Genomic DNA, 21,453 nt, shown 5'->3' with positions numbered 1-21,453 from the left:
TGTTGTGACTATTAGCTTCGAAATGCTAACGCCGTCATGCTATGGTATGAGTCATGACCAGCAATGGTGCTTTAGCAGCAAGAGTAGCTACAACACAACTAAATATGATTCAGTACAGTCTGTTTGGCTTCATGATTTGGTCGACAAGCAAATGCCTTCCTGATTAATTTCATTGGTTGTGTTTTTTTCTTGCTGGGGAAAAAAGCTAGCAGCTGTGAAAAGAGGAAAATTACTGTACGTCTTCTGGAGCATAGTAACTGTTTTAGAAAACATCTTATTCTCAGTACATGTGCATAGCTGCAGCACAATTATGCATGTTTAACTAATGCTGTAGTTCAAAGAGGTGAGTCACTTGAGTCAGCTAAACAAATCAGTGTTGTTGACCTTGCTAGCTGAGTCCAAAAATGACTTGATGTTTTAATAAAAATTAAATATTTTTGGTTCTGTAGGCTTGAACTGTATGATGAGCTGATGTTGGCAGCCATTTCCTCATTCAATCCTCTGAATCAATTCAACTCCTGTCAAGTGGGACGGGGCTGTGAATGTTTTTTGTGTCGTATGGACGAGGGCCACACGAGACCAAACAGCAACAAAATGTCAGCCAAAGCAGCAGCAGCCGCGTAAAGCCAGCTCCTTCAGCTGTAAAGTCTGACGTTTGAGTTGTTTTATTACTCCAAAATGTGGGGCGACATAACTCATATGTTCATATAGGCATGAAATCGAAACGTTGAATCAACATCAAATCAAATCAATATCAAATCGAATTGTTATTGAATTGAATCGCAACTTAAAAGAATCAAAATTGAAATGAATAGTGGAGTTTTTCACATTACCCAGCCCTAATGTCTCAGTATCTATCTATCTATCTATCTATCTATCTATCTATCTATCTATCTATCTATCTATCTATCTATCTATCTATCTATCTATCTATCTATCTATCTATCCATCCATCTATCCATCTATCCATAGCTTATAAATAGGAGTGAAGAAGGAGAGACGATTACTATCACAAAAATTGATGAGTTCAGTCTTTCCAACTTCAGATTTCCCATCCTCTGACTTTATCCATTTTTAATTTTTCATCTCTCTTTTTCTGTAATAATTTGATTTTTAATAAGTCAAGGTTTAAAGATGGCTACACTTTAATAACTTCTTTTCCAGGTAAGACTGGAGCTATCATGTTGTGAATGCTAATTCTCTGCTAGCTTACACACAACCAGAATCATCTTATCACAAATGTACCCCGTGTGTGAGGTTATGAAGAGCAAGGTAGAGAAACTAGAAATAGAAATGATTTAGCAGCCAATTTGTTGTTTTGTTTGAAAACAAGTGAGACTAATCTTACTTTTGTCGGCATTAGAACTACTGTGAAGCATGTGACATTCATTTTTCACACACGCTGTTAGAAGGAGGCGATGACAGCGCTGCTTTGTGCACGAGCGCTTCGATTAATGGTCCCTTCACACCCTGCTTGTTAAGATGTACTGTAAGTCTCTACTGTGCATTGTTAAACAAAGATGCAGCTCTGGTGTCAAACTGTTCCAACGTAATGAGTAGTTTGTACAGCCAAACTTCTGACTGAATGCACATTGAGCTGGTACAGAAGGCTGCTGATGAGTGTGTGACTTTTGACGTAATACACACTTGCCAGGCCGACATGGTTAGTCATAACACGCTCCTCTGTTCTCCCCCAGCAACATGAGGAGAGACAAGTTGTGAACTTCTGTTCCCTGGAGGAGGCATACTTTGGGCAATTCACGCTCCAAAGATGTATTAGCAGGGGAAAAAGGATATTTCAGTTGTCTCTGTCTTGTAATTATCTACATTTTTATAATTTTGTTTTGTTCCTGGCAGTAAACACTTGTGTGTTCCAGCCACATAAATTTGCTTCAGTAAACACTCCTACGTCTGAAGAGCTGTACCCTGACGCCTGAATGTTGCAAATCATGAGGACAGTCAGTTCTCTTTTAAATGTTTGGTCATACTTCAAAATAATCCAATCAACTGAGAAAGTACAAGAAGAGATAAATACACAAAGTTATATGATTTAATGCCACAAATATGTTTCTGCAGGTAAGAAAAGTGATATAAATCTGTCGCTGAAGGTCTCTTCAGGAATGTGTTTGGTGTTTTGGAACAAGGTTGTGAAAGGATCGGGCTCAGTGTGTAAAAGACAGATTTAGTCAGTCTGGGGTTTCGAAGGACCAAGAGATGGCTCGTAGTTTTTCAGACAAATCAATACTCTTTCACCCTGATTGGAGGAACTAATCAGTGAAATCACCTGGACGAGTGAACAGCTGAAATAAAAGGCCCTGAGTCCCTGGCCTCTGCTGAACATCTCATCAGTAGTCATAACAAACATCTGTCTCTGCTTTCTCCCCATTTTTTTAAATCAATATTTGACCTTTGAACCACAGTGAAATCTTAATTAGCAGCAGTCACATCATGGCCAAGTTTATTCTGGGAGGTTAAAAATCTTGTAAATATACATATATGCATTTTTTTTCTATTTGGAAAAACTTGTTTTGACATTTTGGTGAAAAGTAATAATAACCTCTCTGCGGGATAGGACATGAATAATTGCATGACAATTTATCACCAGGGTAAAAAATTAATAATGCCTGTCATATGGACGCTACACAGTGAATAACGCTGTTTAAACAGGTGTTCAGAATGTACTTAAATAAAGAATAAAACGGGATGTTTCTTTTTTTCTTCTTGTACTAAGTCAAAGGTCTGAAATCTTTTTTTTTCACACTGGTACAGAAAAAAATGAGGATGCTCTTACATGTGCTGGTTTACAGCTGTGTTATCTAAATAACTAAAAAGATAAAAACTAATGTCTGGTTCTTTCATCATAAGGTTACCTTTCTCCTCTTAACTTTAAACTTTGGTTGGTTTAAGTCGTTACAGACACAAGTATTAAAGTTAGGACTAGTTGCTACACTGAAAAACGAAGACTTTAAGTTATTGGCCTGGAAATTATTTTTTTGGTTAAGTGGTTACATTTGTTGTTTTTATTTGGTCTCAGTTCATTAGTTAGGTCAGCAAACTTCAGATAGTGGGTGTGAGGCTAAAGCTAAATTCTTTGAGTATTCTCAAGCAAAAAACAGGGTTTTCAGTGTTACAATACAGCTCGATTGTGGTGCATGTGGTGAGAAAGACTAAAAAACCACTATTTAGGAACTGATCCATTCACCATTACAGGTTAATGCAGCTTTAACTTCTTGGTTAGTTAAATAAGGCATGGTCATTATCAGTATACCAGTGGCCTTGAACATCAGCTAGCTATCTTACAAGTTTAGGATTAAAATTCAAATTCAGAATAAGCTTTATTAGCATACAGTCTGTTTGTTTTTGTTTTATTTTTTAGACATTTTGCCAAAGACAGTGTTCAAATTAAAGGATTAAGAAAACATATCAACTATCAAACACATATTGTTAAGAAGTAGGGATGTCCTGATTACGTTTTTTCGCTCCCGATCCGATTCCGATTTTCTTATTTCGAGTATCTGCTGATCCCGATATTTCCCAATCTGATCTTTTAGCAATGCATTAAGAAAAAAGAAAAGAAAAAAAATTCCTACAAGTTGTCCTTTGAGTTTTTTTTGTTATTTTATTTAAATGAAGGTATCATTTTATCCAACATGGATATAGCTTTTTTTCTCCACTCAGTGCAGCATTGGATCAACAAAATAAAAATAAAGCTTTCTTAGTGGTGCACCGCAAGATTACCTTGTATGTGTGTGAAAATAAGGTTGCAATTTCGTTGTACTTGTTATAATGACAAACAAATATCTATCCTAAAATGAATGATGATGTGCTATTGTACACATTTTAACTAAAAACAAGAACTAAGGCCCCAGGCTTTTTCCGATTCCCCCTCCCCAAATCTCCAAAAAATGACGTTATCAGACCTGATTCTGAACACATGATTGGACCGGGACGTCCATTTTAAGAAGAAAAAGCAATAACATTAATTCATTAAAAAATAAAAATAAAAATAAGAAAAAAATAAAAATAATAATAAAATTTTTTAAAAAACTAACGATCCATTTTTACATGGAAAAATAGATGATTTTTTTTACCTAATAACACTTAATTATTTGTCAAAATTGGAAGTTTTTATACACATAAAAGGTAAATTTCCCGAACAAAAAAATAAGACACCTCAGAATTATTAGTATGTAGAACTCAAAACTTTATGTTGCATTACAAATGAATAGTAAAAATGTATTAGTAGGTTTAAATCATAGACTGTAAAAAAAATGTAAGGTTTTTGGTTGGCCTCAAAACTAAAAAATCCAGTGCTGACAGTCTTTAGTCTTTAAGAAGCGTAATTTCATTTAATTTCTCGGCACTGCCTGAGTGCCTGTAAGCAAAAGACACTAAACCCTAAACTGCTCTGGAGTCACGTTCACAGTGTCTTCTTTTATGCGTTTCTGGCCAGTGTGTGTCTGTGTGAGTGTGTATCTCTTCAAGAACAGAATGAAAAAATGAATTTCCCCTCAGGGATTAATAAAGTGCGCTTTCTTCTTCATCCTTTCTCAGGTTTTTAAATGTAAATGACTCATCAGGGTTGGACCTTTCCATGGATTGTAAAAAAGGTTTCTTTATGTCATCAGTCGGTTTGTAGGCTATCAAAGCAGCTTTGAGTTTGGCATTTGAGCCTTTGAAATACTGTTTTTTTGTTGTTGTTTTGAAGCCAGAACTGAAGAGCTGGATGGATTGCTTGGATGGGGACTGTGGGTAAATGTACATTTTTCAGGGTGTCAAGTAGCTTTACAAAAATATAGACTGATTTATCCCTGTATGTTTCAGATTCCAAATATTGGCGTTATTTACAAACTGAACATCCTGTTGTATTGGAGAAGACTTGTAACTAGCCTGATCTCCTCCGACACAGAATAGTAGATACACACTCATTTCTAATCAGCTGACCTGCTTTGACCACTGAGTGAAGATCTTCATTTCACATATTATGCAGATTATAGATCAGAGTGGCTGAATACTGAAGTAGATCTCATGTAAGTGGGTAGAAACATACATTATGTTTGACATTCATGTTTCATTTTGAGTGTGCATGTATAAAATGTAACATATGATGTGTCTGTCATATAATGTAGTTAAAAAATCTTCTGTTCAGTGTTAAAAAGAAACCTTGTTTGAACTTTTGAAATAAGCCTCTGCGAGAGGTTATCCTGCCTCTTGGGTTCCTGTATTTATAATATATCACCTGCTGCTTTCAGGTTACCTTACTCTAAGGTCAAACCACCTCATAAATTCACGCCTGTTTCACAGCTCAGAATTAATCACAGCCACAGGATGAGCACAGATTGAGCGAACGCTGTTAAATCGAACTATTTGACATCATGATTTCTATTTTAGCCACTTGCAGAGACCAGTATGTATCGAGAAAAAGACAACTCATCCATGCTGCACCTCAGTGAGGCAGCAGTCAGCCAACTCTAGGTCACATAGAAAAACTCTGCAAGTTGCCCTGGCAACCGATTGGTGTGCAAAGCCTTGAACAACACTTGATGAGAGTCTGAAGAAATGTATGATTTTTCAATGTTACACTAAAGAAGAAAAACAGAGAGATCTGCTGTGAGTTTTAATTTTGAATTCTGTTTCCTTTGGGGATTAATACAAAATTTAAGAGTTCTTTTTGTCACACATATAGCACAGTTATGTAACAGAAACATACATGCTTCAGGCTTCATGCTTTACACATCATAAATCATCAGTGAATTTGAATTGAGCTCTTTTCTATAAATCGCTTCTTCCGTTAGATCCAATTAGCAGTGTCTTAATTTACACATAAATTAGCCGAGATTAATCAACATCTCTGTGCCTGAGGAGAGAAGATCTTGTGTAATTGGATAATTCTGAGAACAAAGAGGAGATGCGGTGCGTAAAAAATCACAGTAGCCCCGCTTTCAGGGAGAGGAAATACTCTTTTATAGATAGAGTACCTAGAAAAAGACAGAAAAAAGGAAAATCTGGAGAAACAATAGATAGAAGGCTGTAGATGCAGTGTTAAGAGCAACGCTTTTTCCTTTTTCACGTGTCATGCTTCACCCACCTCCCTCCTTCCTCCTCCCATCCTCATGTGCCTCTGACAGGCTCTGTGTGGGTGTGCATGAGAGAAAGAGAAGGAGCAGGAGTGATGGAGAGAAAAAGCTCTTATTTATGTAAAAGCTGACATGAGAGGAGGTGCTCGGCTGAAGCACAGAGGCTGACCAAGGCTCCATTAACTCTTCATGGGGAGAAGAGTAACACCCAACGAAACCAACCGTAAACCCTGCAGAACAGCAAAAACATCCTCATCCACTGTCAGTGTGCAGCCCTGAAATAAATGTTGAAACGTCTCTGGGTTGACAAATATCACAAACATTACAGGCGTTTGCATGCCCGTGTCTGCTCTGAAGCACAAAAGCCAAACAAAAGAGTCTACTAATCGTCTCCACAGGTTGGTGGTTGTCAGCTAATCTCACTGCTGTATGTAGGTAATTATTCCATGGTAAACAAACACCGTGTGAAATTATTATTCCTACATGCAGTCATTAATCATCCGTTGCCTCTTGTGAACTCGACTGCAGCACTCTGACAAACAACCGATCAGAATCTCTGAATGCTGTTGCACTATTAACTTATTGTGGTGAACAGCTCCACTCAGGTGTAACTCAGGATAATGTTCAGCAATGTTTCCGGAGAATAATGGCTGCACTTCACTTCTCTCAACAGCTGCACATCCTCCAAGAATCAGCACATCCAATGAAATATTAAAACCAGAGTACACTGGGAGGGCTTTGAAGGGTTTTTTTTTTTTGTCAGGTTGGTGTATGCCTATGTGAGTGTGTGTAGTAGTGTAGCTGGTAGTTGTGTGTAGCCCATGGTAAGACCCCTCTACATAACTTGCAGTCCTGTAAAATATCCCCCGAGGGACAGAAGAATTGAATGAATCACACACATGGTGCGACAAAGTCCATGAAGGTCAATCATTGGAAATTTGAAATGCTAATTTTTCAGAGTTCGCTGAAGGCTTCAGCATCACTCAGGTGGAGAATTAAAAAGACAGAGAGGGCACTTTTTAATGTCATGCCATGAATTGTCCTTTAGAAAGGCAGTGCAATGCTTAAGAGATACCAATTATTAAATCAAAAATACAAAGTTCTGCCTTATGTGTTCATTTGCTCTAAAAATGAAACAGCTAATTTCTTTTTTTTTTTCACAACAATATGATAAAGATAGATTCCTTTTGCATCAAAATGTTTTTCTAATCATCCTGTGAACACTTCTGAGCCGAGTGCTTTCTACAGTTTCCATGAATCCCCGCCATATTCCTGAGAGGTTTTTGGAAATGTACCTGATCAGTGATGTTTTTACAAAATAAAACAGGCTGACAGGCTTTAATATCCTCTCACAGGCTCCAGTTTTATCAAATGATGTTGGGATCTAGCATGCTGCTTACCGTCACACCACTAGACTAATTTGTTCGCTTATCTCGACACTCGCTCGCATAATCGACTGATCTGATTAATTTTACAGGAAAGCAGAGGGATTAAATCCAGCATCATCCTCTTCACTCCCAACAGTTTCCTGATGCAAATGGGCGAGTGGCTGAATGGTGCTCTCTGCTGAGCCTGATGTAGCAGATGAAGGGGCAGCTTTTCTGTTCTTCATAGTTTCTGTGAGCTTATTGTGCATGTATTTTATTAGATTATTTTATTTTAATAGAGGAATTTGTGATTTAAATTTGGTTTTCTGATCACATAATTTATTTCCTGCTCTGGCTCTCTCAGCTGTATGAACTACAGAAGTCGTCTCAGTGATGACCAGGCCTCATCAAGCTCCAAAAGTTGCCGCTTGCTTGATCCTGATTAGAGTTTGAGCCTTATTTTACTCTCTGTTGATAGACTTTCCTTTGGTGTAAACAGAACAGATGCAGTGGCTAAACAACAGCCAACAGGGAGAACTGCTGCCTGCAAACCTGAGAGCAAAACAAGAGTGGCAGCAGACGATGGAAGCAGCAGCACACAGGATGACAGAGGCCAAGTCAGCGAGCAGCACAGGCAAACACCAGCATTAACACAGGCAGACACCAGTGAGGCAGGAAGTCCAGAGTCAAGGTGACATCAAAGCAGCAGCAGTGGCGCTCTCCCAGGTTGCAACCTTTGCTTTGAAAAGTTCATGCAGACGAGCAAAAACCACACTTCTTCAAATGTCCACTAGAAGCACGCAAACAGGGCAACCAATCTTTTTTTAAAACTAATCAAAATGCCTATTTTTACAGCACATTACACATTCTGAAACATGCCTGTTGCAAAACAGTTAATTTCCTCCTGAAGTTAAAGTATTTCTAATTCTGAAAAACAGTTTTAGCCTCTGTACAATATTTCTTTGAGACACCTGTTCCAGATGTTAATATATGTATTTTTTTTATCATATTAAGGCAAAAAGCTAACATTATTTGGCATTTGGCATTTGGATTGTGGGTTATATAAAGAGGCTTTAAGGACTTTTTGGAAAAGTTAATGTTTTTTTCCAGATTAAGACTCCACTTCCCATGAGCACTTGCTTGCCACCATCATGAGGACGTAACTCTTACCAAGACATGTTTGTTTTGAAGCAAATGAATGGAAAAATCTCCTTTTTAACACTACCTCTTATTGTTCAAGACAACTTTTACTATGGCTGGGTATCTTTCACATTTGAAACGATACGGTACCAATGCCTGGTACCTGGCAATCGGTACCGGTACTTAACGGTACCAATTTTTGGTACTTTTTTGTGTTCATGTGGTAAAAAATATCAATTTGTTTAATAGTAAAGTATACATTTTTTTCAATTAAACATATTTATTCCTCAGTATATAACCATGTAATGCTGTGTTCATGTCCAGCATGGAAAATTACCAACTCTTCCACTTCCTCACAGTCACAAGGATGCATTTAGGTACCAAAACATGGTACCTTTTGATTCTACGTGAATCGGTACCCGGTACTTTTAACAAAATTTGGTCGGTACCTTAAAAAAGTACCTAATTCGGTACCCATCCCTAACTTTTACTGCAATAATACAATGAGATGAGGTAATATGTTTATCAACAGTATCATCAGCAGAGCTCTTGTTTGAAACAGGATGACAAGCAAACTTAGTAATCTGTTTGTTCCATGGTTTAGTAGCCAGCTATATTTATCACCTGTTTGTACCATGTATCCTTGTTGTTGGTGGATTCTGGTTATATCTGCCCTTGAGATGGTCATGGAAATACGTTTCAACAAGAAATGTTACATTCCATCGACATTGTTGGCCTGTATGTGCAACTATCCTTTTCGATTCTTTATCTATGCCTGAGTTGCGAGACATTACATTGACTTGCCTGCTGCAGCTATCTTAGCTTAGCAGTAAGATGTTTCCAGCAAAAACTCTTATCCAGGATTTTCAGCTTGAAATTTTACTGAAGAACTGAACAAACAAGATTCCTATTCAATACATTCTACATGGTATATATCTCTTTATTTACCCAAAATGATATGAACAAGACAGCTTGATGCTAACATATATGGGAAATTGCACTGATATGCTAGCGGTTAGCATACGACGGTATAACTTTCACCACAGAAACATTTCAAAGTTACTCTTTAAAACTTACTTGCAGACTCATGGCCGGCTTCATTACAATGACAAGGTTCCAAACTACTTAAACAACTGCTACAACCACTTCAAGATACTATGTAATATATAACTTAAGAGTACATCAGTATCTAGTGACTTGCAATTTTTACTTATTTCTATATATTTACAGCCAGAGGTATCCATCTAGTGACCATTTTAGTATATATTTACTTGCAAACTCAAATATTGACACAAAAATCCTCCAAAATCACAGGAGGAATTAAAAAGGGAATCAATAAAGAAGACTCTTCAGTTTGAACAGACCACTGCAGAATACGTGCTACATGTGGGTTGGAATGAACATTATCACAAACAGTTTAGCCTAGATTTTAACCGTGTTTTTGCCTTTATCTGATTTAGCTTTCTTCTACTCCTCTGTCCTTCTTCTGTCATACAGTTCAGCTCCTATGTCAACCATTACCATGGCATTAATTTAAGAAACTGTTTCAGCTAATAAAAACACAGATCTCTTTTCTCACTGCAAAACTTTGTTGGCCAGCATGGTGTTATCATAGAGACTTCAGTGAACCATAAATCATCCAGTACTGTCCAACAGGATAGGGAAGCTGAGAAATAGCAATTGGAAATAACCTACTTTGGTGCTGATAATATCATTTTATTTTATGATTTTTATATCCCCAGCTCAACATCTTTGCTGTTTTTGAATCAGCTGGATAAGTCCATGTCAACATTTTCAATATGGGGGCCACCTTCAGTGGACTTTTAATGCCTCTACAGAAACTAATGGATGGCATCACTTTTGGAGGTACTCATTTGGGTTCAGTGACACTTTTGTGCTTCAATGAGACTGAAACTTTCAGACACTTGCAGAAGACAATCTTTGGACTCAGGGTAGGAAACCTTTTCCATGACTTGTGCTACTTTAAAATCCACTCATGCCCAAAGTGCCAAAACATATTTCTTTCATAAAATCACTGACGATTGATAGGAAAGTCTCCTTGAATGTTTTTCCCATGCTTAGCTATGCAGTGAAAAATGCTACAACTTCGTCCTATTGCCTGGTTTTTGGTTGCATTACTTTGTTTCGCATACTTTGCTAACATTGTTATCATGGTTGGTCTCATAAAGATGCTGCCCACTTGATGTCCTACAGACCACACTTTCACTGCAAAGGGAGCATAAAGCTCAATCTTTGGCCGTCTCTGGCAATAAATCCATACACCCTTTTCCAGCTATGTTAGAAAGAGTGACTGGATTCTGTTTTCTTTGGCCTTGATAACGACATAAAATGGATGCAATCGCGAGCTAGCACTAACGCACTCCCAAAAGATTTGCAGTGACGCACTTGAAAGACACATTTGTCCACTTGAACATCATAATAACGTTATTTGTTAAATTTTTACGTAAGAAGTTTAGTGCACAATAGTTTTGTTATTCATTTTGTCCTCTACCCTATTGAAATTATTCTTTGCTTGCCAACATAAGAAGCCTCATGTGCCCTAGGATGCCTACCCCTGCTTGAGACCTTGTTTTGTCAAGGACCCTTTGCCTACTTTCTCCCCTCCATCATTCAAACGGGACTGTAATGTGATGAGCCAAGAGTGAAAACAGAGAAAAAAAGTTATTCCTGTTGAAAATCCACCTGCAACATTGTGTTGTTCTCTCGCTAATGTTCAAATGCGTTTTCACACATTGGCAACATCAAAACAAAGCATTGTGGGCAGGTATGAAACACTAACCCACATCTTCAGTAACCTGCGTAAGCCTCACTACTGGACTGACAACAACCCCAGACGTCACCCCTCGGCTTCTTTCTCCTCCCCTGCTGACATTATCCCTGATTGATAATAAAGGGTTACAAACACTTCAACACACACAAAGACACACGTACGCACACCTTTAAATCCACAGACTTGCTGCCCTCTCCCCTGACGCCAGGAGAATTATATTGCGCAGCAGGAAATGGTAGCCAGAGCAGAGACAACCTTCCTAAAGGATAATGGCTCAGGCACTGGTCACCATGGATTCAGACGGCTTGGGTACATACAGTAACCCTCGCCTCACGCTCCTATAGCTGTAGAATCAAAGGAATAAGCTCAATAACAGCGTAGCAACCAAGCAGAAGGCTCAAGAAGAAATGTGACGCACGGATTCAGGAGAGTAAGAAATGGTTAGTGTGTGTGTGTTTTTGGATGTGTTGGTGTATAATAGAGGGGATGGGATGATTCAGTTTCTAATGTGTGGAGAAATTCTGTGCGCTTTGCGGCAACTTGTTGTCCTTCATTCCTCCATCTTGTTTCCTAATCTCACTGCACACAGACAGGGAGGTGTGTGTGTGTGTGCGTGTGAGTTTTTGCGTCCATCGGCTTTCTGATTCTGCCTGGGAAATTGCAATCAAGGACACTCAACAGCAAACACACAGTCAGATCTCATCTTAGATGCCGGGAATCATTCTCATTATTATATTTAAAAGCAGAACAAAGTTTTGGGTCCAAATTGGCCATCAAGACACTATCAAATCCAGAATTATGTAAGCCTTAATTCCAGCAACAAACAGCTCTCTCACAGCGCCAATCAGCTCATAATCCATTTATGAGGATTAAATTCTTACAGCAGCTTATTTGGATCAGGACTAACAAGAAATTAATTGAAAGGGGGTCGACCCTATAGGAATAAAGCTTGGCGGTTCAGCTGGCAGAGCAGGCTGAGAAAAGCTCAGAGTGGGTGACAATGCCGGTGATATAATTGGGAATATAACACACACTCAAATTGGTTGTCTGCATTACTCATGCGGTGTTGTCATCAAAAGCTGGAAGGACATAATTTGAATGTGCTGGAGCTGTGGATCCTAAAAGTACTGGCGCATACACCAAAATGTTGAAATCAATCCACACACACACACACACACACACACACACACACACACACACACACACACACTTAAACACTACTTTTTCATGCCCCTGATGTGCTAATTGCTGGAGGTGTGTTCCTGAAATCCAAAGTAGGCCCCTCTTACCTACAGATGCACCAAATTTCACAAGGACCTGAAAAGCTGTAATTAAAGGGTGACACATTTCTGCTCCTCTCTCCCACTGTGTGTGGGATGGCCTGAAATAGAATTGCAGGGTTTCAACAGGCGAATCACACTCCACACACCACTGCACAGGCTCCATCCTGCGTCTCAGAGAAGGATATGGATACTGTGTCTGTGTGTGTGTGTGTGAGTGTGTGTGTGTGTGTGTGTGTGTGTGTGTGTGTGTGAGTGTGTGTGTGTGTGGTCATAAGTCTTTTCCATGTTGGTTGTATTTTCCTGAAAATGATCTGACAGACAAGCGTGATTGGGTGTGATGACATGGAGGTCAGAGGAGCAATAGGCTGTCTTCAGGGTGACTAGGTCTGAAATGGAAACACACACATATACACACACCACACACACCTAAAAGCAGTGGATTCAGTTTACAGACCAAGCTTATGACCCTGTGTGATTCACAATCTGAGCCTGATTCCTGTTGCGCGATGCCTTTTACATCATTTGCCTGAGGGTGTGATCTTTAATATGGGACCATTACGACTCCACAGAGCCTTTTGTGTGTGTGTGTGTGTGTGTGTGTGTGTGTGTGTGTGTGTGTGTGTGTATGTATGTGTGTATTTGTGTGTGTCATTTGTGCTAAATCTGTGCAGGCGTGTATTTATTTGTGCATTTGTGTTAATGTGCCTGCGTGATTGCGTGTGAGAGGCAGAGAGAGGGAGAGAAGAGGAAAAAGAGTCTGTTGCTATGCATTTTTACACGTCCTCCCACTGCTCTCTTCACATCATGGCAGAGAGAAGCCGAACACATCTACCTGAGCCATTTTTCACTGCGATGCAACAACACTTTAGTAGTAAAAGCTCTAAAAAGCACAAAGAGTGCAGCGTTTGAGGTCGGACGTATCTCTGAGCTGTCGGGATGCTGTGAGGGAAAGGGCTCGGACCCCTTAGATTGCTTGTTGTTTCAGCAGATTGCTCCATTACTTGAGTGAATCCCAGAGTTACAGCGATGGTGGATGTGTGTGGTGTTTTAAGGTGGAATCAAAGCACTGGATTATTTTGTAGTTTAACCTGTGGTGAAGAGTCCTGCTATATGAGCTGTTATGTAACTCTTCAGTTATGCAATGGCTCAAGGTGCATGTTTGACTGAAACCACTTCCTACTTTCACCCACTTACAGTAAATAAAGAAACATGTGGGGTTTCCACAAAGAGAAAAAAAAACACATTACAATGTCACATCTCTGGTTTCATCCTTTAATCCTTCTTTGTAACAAAGCCTTCGACTAACTGACCCAACACAAAATTGTTGTAATCATCAGACTGAAATTTAGCGGCGTATTTTTTTCTTTCATCTAATGTGCAAACTCGCAGGAGATACTGTTTACAAGCGCCCTAAGAGCTGTTAGAAAGCACTGCAGCAAAATAACAGACTCTAGTTTCATTATCTGGTTGCTTTTGTTTGATTTTCATCACCATTTGGTTGAGACTTACTTGTCCCCAAGACTAAATTTCTCTGGGTCTTGTTCAGGAGTGAGGATAAAATGGATTGTGGGATTGACAGGCAGATATGTGTTGCATCAACACTAGCTTTACAAAAGCTGAAATCCTGATCATGGAAGAGGTCCTTTGGAAATTTTCTGAATTGAAACAAGTCAAGATAACAAACTGCAGCACCTCACTCCCTTCAACTTGAAATGAACCCAAAAATATTTTTAAAAAAAAACAAAAAAACTTGAAATTAACCCTATAACAACAAACGTATCATAGTTGATACATGAGTTATAAAGTCCTCTATTTCATGAACATGATAAATACTTTCCTTAACAAACCTGTTGAAAAAGACGAAGAAAGTAATTGTTGATGTTCAAGAAAATTGCAACACGATTAAGATCTAAATTGTACCTCATATCTTTTAAATACGTATCTTCTGCATTGTATGAATCAATATTTACTTAAACTTTACTTAAAAAATGTGCCCAAACTGCCTGATGTGTTTCTTTAAAGGCTCAGTAAACATCTCAGTTCCAAAAAATATTGCTATATTTGATCAGGCTTTACAGGGTTAATCCAGATTCAAGCATTTCTGAAAATGTCAAAAAAAAATACAGATAAAACTAATTCCAACATTTTCATTCACATATAATACAGCCATTGTCAGGGATCTGACCTGAACGTCTGTAGGTAGCAGCAAATTAACATCATCAATCTGACATTTACATGACCTACCGGTCTATCCTGACCTCCTTTTTATGCAAACATTGCACTCTTGACCTGATATCCTCTTTTTATACCACAATGACTCCCTCTGTGTTTTTTCCTCTTTCTGGAACCACAGTTCCTCACTTTGGCAACAGACAATTAGGAGGTGAAAAAAATAGATGTAAAAATTAAAAGAATAACTTGTAATACTATGACAACGAAGTCACAAATCTACGAAATAAGGGTTTAACCAGTAGTCTGTATGTTATTTTGAAGTAAAAATGATCAGGATTACAGCTTTCCTCCTGTAAAACTGACTTTTAACTCGTTTACGCCACTTTTTCTCTTTTGGCTTCATCCAAGGAGAATTTTTTTTTGGATCAGTTAGGCTTTGATTTTCTTAAAAAACTCATAATTCCATCAATGTCACACATAAATCTCTATTTATAACGCTTAATAAAACAAAACATCGACAGGCCGGGTTTTGTAATATTTTCAGTTCCAGAAAGCTTCACAGTCATAGGTTTTGTACAGTATGGTTTTGAACTTGATTTTTAAAGTAAGGACCCAAATATTTGGTCATTGTTGTTGCTTTTACTTGGAATGTGTCTTTTGGACCAGTGTAACTGTTTCCGGTAAGGTATATTGCAACAGCAGAGGCTTTTATTTTGAAGGACTGTAAAACAGAAGTGTCGTGCAATGAAGCAGAAAAATGACACAATTAACCCAAAAAAAGTTACATTTGGAAAATTGTTACATGTTCAAACAGCACCTGGATGAAGGGGGTTTGTATATATTTTAGTTTCCGTGCAGATAAATTTGAGCAACTTTGAACTTTTTGTAGGGTTTTATGTTGGGTGTTTCAGCTAGTGTGACTGTTACAACCGTTACGTGTATCATGCTAAAAGCAAGGGGCAACGTCTGGTTTAAAAAAATGAAGCTGCGCTGGAAGTGATAAAAGTTACTGTTCATTGAGAATCTGTATGAGACTGGCTACAGAATGACCAGAAACCACGCACACACCAAACCCAATGAAACAGATTTTTACAGCATTAAAAGACCTTTTTATTGCCTATTTTGAAAAACAGTCTTTGCTGTCGGCATACACTGCATGGGGAGAAATTATTTTCTAACTCTGCAGTTTAGAAGATATCAGGATCACGAGTTTGGCCAATCAGAGATGCAGCTCAGCTCATGTGACTGATGGGGGCCCTATGGCTGTTAAAGAGGAGGCTCAATGCCTGCTTCATATCTAGTTTGGGCCCAGCCAACGATCAGCTTCATAACTCCGCTTCAGGAAGAGACAGGCAACGTCCTAGAGACTACACCTACATTTTTAACAGTCTATGACTAAAAATTATTGGAGATAGTAACTTTATTATTTTTTTAAAGGGACAACTTAACGAGTTATTTCCTTTGTTGGTTAAAGTACATCAAAGTACTCTATTCTGCTTTTAGGTGGTATCAAGTAACACTAAAATTCATCAAGGTAAATAATTATTATTCATCCTGTTCTAAAATGTTTAAGAACATATGTTCAAGAATATGATTCAACACATTAGTTTTTAGAGGTAAAGTTATTTTTTAAAGGTTCAAATAAATTGATGTTTTCTTTGTTCTTTTCTTTGTGTTCAAAGGAGCAACCTTCATTCACATCCTCTATTACAAATAGTAAAGTGTCCATTTTTCCCACCTTATAATTTATAAATCTTTTCTTAATCAGTAGGAAAGTCATTTTTTCCAGATCATAAATTTCTTTGTTGATTTCAGGCCAGTTCTGTACTGTCGGTGTATCTGCCTGTAACCATTTAGGTTACAGGTGAGTGAGTAATTGAATTTTGTTTTTTGTAGCAATGACATTTTTCAAGAGATATTGGCGTCTTCTGTTATGTTATCTGGCAGGTCACCCAATTTAAAAAAAAATGTAATGGAATTGACAACACCATAATTTGTTTTACACTATTCATAATATTTAACCAAAACTGTAGAAATTTTGGACAGTTCCAAAAGATATGGAGGTGATCTGCTCCGTCACTCCCACAGTTTTTCAAACAAGACTGACTCCTAGATGCAGACTATTTTCCCATTTTAGGAGAAATAAAACAACCTACAAGATTTTTCCAATCAAATTTACGTCATGGTGGTCCTGAGAGCAGCACCTGTATGACACATAAACATCCACACTCCTGATGTGAAGAAGTATAAAAAAAAACAATCCACTGAAAGCTATGCTAGAAAAAATCTGTTTTTCTTTTCTGACTTTTATGAGTGATACCAGTTGAGCATACAGCATAGAGTGATAGTGAGAGCACTGTGTGAATTTCACAATCTCAGCCCTCTTCTCAGAAATAAGCATATTAGTCTCAAATATTTCCATAATCTCACTTCTACCAGCAGGAAACTGGCCACAAACTTTGGGAGGAACTTCTCAAAAGGGATGGGAAATGAGCAGATAAGGAGTATTTACGGCTCAGTGAACTTGTGCTGTCGTTGTATGATGAAGTATAAGTGCAACGCTGCAGAAATGAGCCTATTCTAGTTAAGCATTCACTCCATTTTGGAACAAACAGCAGATGGACCCATGAGGTTTGAATCGGACTGTGTTGTTCAAAAAATTGTTTTAACACCACAAGGTCATGCGTCACTGTGCTGTAAACAAAAAGAACAGCAGATAGCTCAATGTGCTGAAAACATGGTGTACTCGGGGGAACAAAAAAAAAAAAAGAAAAATCAAGGAAGAGTTCTCTGGTGGACAATCCAACAACAACATCTGTTTGCTACAGAATCCAATACCAACTGCGTATAGAGTTAAGCACCATCTGAATCTCAAAAGAGTGGGGAGAGTAGCCGATGAAAGCATGAATCATTTGACGCCCTTTGTCATTGTTAGAGCTCCTTTTTTTTTGAAAAACCAGTGCTTTTGTGCATCCACAAAATCAACAATGCACAAATTATGAGTCACGTCATAGTCATTCCAAAGTGAACAAAGAAATATAAATTTGCTTTGACACTACAAAAAAGGAAGAAAATGCAATGGCGCTAAACGGCAAGATTTCAGCAGACTATGTTTTCTTCATGGAAGTGACAGTGTGACGTTGCTGCAAGTGGACCGGCAAATCTGGGATCCATAACTGGAAAACTGCCTGACACGCTGGGAAGGAAATCATATCAAATAGCCACCAGGAGGAGTATGATTACACACAGACCATCTCTGGTAACAGCTTCTTCTTTTTTTTTTTTTAAAGAAATGTGACCCTAAGCATTGAGCTACTTGTGAGTTCAAACACCAGTTTTTCTGTCAGATTGAATGGAGAATAATTTCTGGCACATTAGATGCACATGACAGTGCAACAAGTGCAGGAGAGAAAGGGCAATTTTTCTGTGTGTACAAAGGTGATCGGTTACCATTAGTCTAAAAGCCACCGAGCTAACAGAAAGCAGTAGACTTTGTCACAAACATAATTAACTAATGAGAAAAACCTGGTGGCCATTAGCCGAGTCTGTGCAGCTGAAGGGCATCGACAAGATGTTACACCTAAATGGGTTACAGCACTGCAACAGGGACTACAAATGTGTGTGTGTGGTTGTGTGTGTGGGCTGAGGCAAGTGGGATAAAAGGAGCAATTATGATACCCACTCATTTTGTGATAAGAGCTGCTTCCAAGCTGAAGAAAGAGAAATAAATATATTAAGTGTCTTAATAGAGGGTAGATGCTGGAGTAAGATTAGCCGAGAGAAAAGACAGAGACTGAGATGGAGATTATGTGGAGCAACATTAAAAAAAGGGTAACAAAGGAGTTGAGGGGTCCAAGGGGAGAAGTCTCTGCTCCTGACAGAACTACAAATGGAAACCAATCAGCCTTGAAGATGCCAGGTTTCAAATTTAACTGCAGCTTCAAAGTTGTCTGTCTGTCCGGGGCGACGGGAGCAGGAGGTCTACCAGAGTTCAAAATACATTTCTTTTAAAGAGCTACTTCTTTTTAGGACCATCCTTTCTCTTAGATGTTAAAGCTAATCACAGAAAGTTACTGTATAACCTGAGGCTGAGATGTCAACATCTGACATTTGAGGGGATGGATTAATTAAAATGAGGAAGATCAAACATACGGTTCATTGCTTCAGTCACACAGAGCTTCGCACTTCTGGCTCAACAGGTTTGTACCAGAAAACTCAGCTGAAGCGATCATTTGAGAGTTCTGACCATAGACTGTATCCATTTACCATTGTATGGTTTTGAAGTCAAAATACCCCCGTCACAGAAGCAGCCATTGGTAGCAGCCATTGTAGCAGTTGTGCAGCCAGAGTCTGCGCAGTAAAGACGATGAGGGAATCTGACTGGCGCTGGGTGACAAAAATAATAACATTTTTTTTCTTTGCAGAGTCTAATCACTTCTTGACTCTACCTCCCGACATATTTTACAATCCCCAAAAAAACTACACGAGAACAGCAGCTGTCAAACATTGATAAACGTTACGTAAAGCCTCGTTTTTAACCTCGTATAACTAATGAAAATGAAACTTTTCAGAAAAAAGAGGACTTAAATACAAACAGCCAAATTATATCTTCAAATCACTACATTTTGGATGTGAGAAACATTTCTACGAGGTGTATTAATCCTTTTAAGTTTGACCACAGCCCATCTGAAATGACTGGAAAGCCGGATTTTTTAACCTATACTGCAGCTAGCCACCAGGGGGAGCAGTTTTTTGTGGAGACGTCACTTAAGCCGCGTTTCCACCAAGCAGTCCGGGTCGGTTCGTCTCGGTACGGTGCGCTTTTAGCGGCGTTTCCATAGACTCATCCCGGGACGGATCCCTAAAAACCGAGACGAGCCGTCCCACTTTTTTGGGACCCTTTCGTATGGGTGCCAGACTGAATCGATCCGCTCTCGGGAGGTGGAGCAACACACTGCAGACGGTTGATTGGTCAAAAGAATCGTCACTCACCCCGACAGCGGCTGCATTTCTCCTGGCGGCACACAGACTTCTCTGAAACGAAGCTTGATTGCACTTTGTAACAGAGAGTTACATGAAAATCACAGAGAGGACGAAATGCTGCATGTCTTCCATCCGTGCTCTTTGTTTACTGTGTCGCGTTTTCTTCTTTGTTGGATTTAATCGCGGGGTTAGCTGCTACGGCGTCGCGCTATTGTTTACCAGCTCTGGCTTCCGGCATGCGGCTTACACGCCGCCCACCACGAGAGGGCACAGTTTTCTGTGGAAACGCAAACGGGATGAGACTTAACTGTCCCAAACCGTCCCAAACCGTACTGAACCGACCCGTACTGCTTGGTGGAAACGCAGCATTAGAGCCAAGCAAGGGGACGTCCACTTTTTTTACAGTCTATGGTTCTGACACTTGGATAATTCCCTCTATTGTAAAAGTAACAGTAATCCAAACAAGACCAGTGTAATGAGCTCACAAATGTGTGATAATACAGTAAACTGGGCTCAGTTGGATTTATCAGCCTTAGATAGTTTTTTAATGATGAAGCTCTCGTGTAAAGGCAGTGACTCTGTGAAACATCTGTTCAGTGAAGCATTTAAGACTGCACACAGAATGGAACAACTCTGCTTACATATGGATTAGCAAGTGCTATTAAATGACACCTGTTGAAAAATAAGAGTATACTTGACTCCTCCAAAGCAATTACTGGATAATTCAAAGCCTTCCTGTGCGACACAACACATAGGGCCACACATGATACTTCAAGCCCCAGAGGAGGAGGAAGAGGAAGAGGGGGGACATCGCGCGGTTGGAAAAATCATTCGCTGAAACCTCAAATTCAATTACCTCCTCAGTCCTGTATCTCCCCTGATGGTCCTCTGGCAGAGTTTGTGGACAAAATAACTTCCATAACTCCCACACTTGTGTGGTGGAGCATGAGCAGGGCAGGCATCAGGGGTCGACATCAGCCGAGCAACACAATCAGAAAGGGATACTAAGAGGAAAACATTTAGGGCGCAAGCGGGAAGTGGAGCAAGTAAACAGATACAAATCAAGCCCAAAATGAAGAGGAGCATGATTTGTTGTGGCAGAGACTGAGGGAGCACAGCGGGACAGAAAGCACACACAGAAACACAGTACAGGTTTACCTGCCACTGTCCTCAAATCAAAGCAGTGAAGCTTGAAGTTCCTTCACTAAACAATGTGCAACATACTGAAAATAAGATCAAAGCCATATAAAAACCTCATTGCAGTTATTATCAGACAAACTTGAATGATAAAAAAGCAAAAGTGCTGGTTTTCTTATTAGATTAACGTAAAATATGATGCAACAGTGTGTAAGCAGCATATCATTTTTGCAGTAAGTTAAAGTGAAGGTTGCTGGGATTATCTGTTCAGTATTGTGGTTTCCTACAGAGGGTCAGGTCCCTTCAAGTGTTTAAAAAACTAATAATGAGTATTGAGATGCTAAAATATGTAAATAAACTGGAGTTTTCATACACAAATTTGCATCAGCTCCCCACATTTTTATTATTCTACCTTTTATGGATGTTTTCAACAATATTTGGTCTTGAAGTAAATCATTTCATGTAAGAAATTCACTACTGAAACTTTAATTAGTGTAACTCAA

At 39.0% G+C, this 21,453-nt stretch overlaps 1 protein-coding gene across 1 annotated transcript in view; it reads right to left on the bottom strand.

The window, feature by feature from the left end:
* The window catches only part of LOC141798881 (prickle-like protein 2), a 60,724-nt gene that overhangs the window by 15,845 nt on the left and 23,426 nt on the right, over positions 1-21,453 (bottom strand). The window lies entirely within an intron of this gene.

This window comes from Halichoeres trimaculatus, unplaced genomic scaffold (genome assembly GCF_033239565.1).
Source record: "Halichoeres trimaculatus isolate MK-OKI-2021-1 unplaced genomic scaffold, fHalTri1.1 fHalTri1_scaffold_11, whole genome shotgun sequence".
Classification (NCBI taxonomy): Eukaryota; Metazoa; Chordata; class Actinopteri; order Labriformes; family Labridae; genus Halichoeres; species Halichoeres trimaculatus.
The sequence above is the reverse complement of the archived record's forward strand: the minus strand, read 5'-3'. Positions and strand labels throughout refer to the sequence as shown.